The following is a 2,057-nucleotide window of genomic DNA, read 5'->3' on the forward strand; positions in this document are numbered from 1 at the left end:
GTTAAACCTGTGCAATTCTCTGCTACAAGGTAGAGAAAACCTGAAGAGAATCCAAAAGTAGTTCTCTCAATCGGTTCTGAACACGCTTTTCCTGGTGCATGACAGCACAATATCAAGGTTTATTTTTATAGAACAATGCAGTGGACAGGAAATGGCTGTAAACATGTAATGCCAAGTTTGAAGACTGCACTCCTAGACGGTCAGAGTATAAGAGCGTATAGCTGCACTCTGTATCAACCAAGACAAAAAGGATTCCATCCATGTTTATGAGACTCGGAGATCTAACCTTCCTCTTAAATCTTTATGGAGTTAGTCTTGGGTTTTGGACTTGGCGCCTTCCTGGTGGCATCGAGTGCGACATTTCATACAGTCATAATATGCATGAATTAATTTTTTTAAAATGGCTTTCACTCTCCCACTGTTGATAATGTAATGTGGCATGGATAATGTGAAATATGGCGAATAAGCGATAATGGAGGAGTAGCCTTCAGGGTACCTTTTTTGAGACGATCAATCGTTACCTTAGAAGTAAAATGTTCTGACATTTTTGGGCCGTTTTGAGTAACCATGACTAATTAAGACCATATAGTGCCAGAAACCAAGTAATGTTCTATGTGCTCTATCAAAATCGTAAGATTATTCAGAGTCGCTTTCAAGATATTTGAAGAATTGCATTCCAAAAATCTGGACATGTGGAACGAATAATTGTGTACGTGACATTTCTCAAAACTAGGAAGGCCTACTGAGCAGATAAAACTTTGTAATTCTAAATGAAATGGTATGGGTTTAGTTTAACGCCCCTATCAACACTATTAGGTTATTTAAGGGGCGGGACTTCATAGTTTAACGTCCGTCTCCGATAGGACTGAGCCAAGTGGGAAGTTCGTGTAAAGTGCCTTTCCCAAGGACACAACGTCGGACAGAGCTGAGGCTCGAACCTTTCTAATTCTTCTATGGTGGGGAAATGGCACCGTCTTTTGTCTTAGGAGGAGTGTGAAAAGAGAAACGTCAGTTGATAGATAGTTTACATAATGGACTATTTCTAGCACTGTGCAAAGAAAGAGCGACCTTCTGGGGTTTGCAAACGTCATTATGTTTGAGTGGAAAAATTCAACACGAGTGCCAAAACGTCATTCAGCATCTGAATCCATCTGGGCAGTATGTCAGTACCTGTCCGTGAATTTTGATGCTAAATCACGTCGAGGCATGACTCATTTCCATGTCGATACAAGCCACAGAACGTTCACTCATAATATACAAAGTGTGTATAGCTCACTACAAGTGTAAGCAAAAGAGAAAGCAGCTATAGCTCGTTCACTTTCGTCTGACCGCGGTTAAAACGTGCAAAAAACAAATCGCCCTGTTTAATCTTTCCGGGTCTTTGCATGCGGGTCTAAAAGTTAAGCGACCAACAGAATCTAAAAGCTCATTCATAAAAGTCACTGAAAACTAAGATTCCGACACGTTTTCTTTAATGTAAGCCTAAAACAGGCCAAAATTTTTTTACAAAATAATAGGGGATTTACAGCATACACCTAAAACATTCTGTCCCCGTCGTTTTACGCAAGAAAAATTCTGAAATTATGCAAACTGAGCCCAAAAAATGTGAAATTATGCGATTCTCTTAATTTTAAAACAAAGAATTTTTAGGAAAATAATCAGAAATTAGGAAAAGAAATTATCAAATTTTGCTTAATTATGCGGGGTGCATAAAACCACTGGGACAGAACATTTAAAAGTTGGCATATTTTCCTCAACACCAAACTTTAACGTTCGCATTAGAAACATGATTCAAGAGACGTGGTGAGTATTTTTCGAGACTTAAGAGCACGTTGAGACGTCTAGACAGCCGGGGGATGAAATCGACAAGCTTCCACTGAAATGTGGGCCCAGGGCGGTGTCGCTGTCTCAAAATGAGCAATTTGTATGCAAGGCTACTTTACGTCATTTATTTTAGTGATCCTATGTAAGCATCCAAAGAGCAGTTTTTATTACAGGGCCAAAAGAGGAAAACTTTTTTTTTTTAATTACTAGGTTGCAAAAAAAAATGGGGGGGG

The sequence above is a fragment of the Aplysia californica genome, unplaced genomic scaffold (assembly GCF_000002075.1).
Source record: "Aplysia californica isolate F4 #8 unplaced genomic scaffold, AplCal3.0 scaffold00403, whole genome shotgun sequence".
NCBI classification, from domain to species: Eukaryota; Metazoa; Mollusca; class Gastropoda; order Aplysiida; family Aplysiidae; genus Aplysia; species Aplysia californica.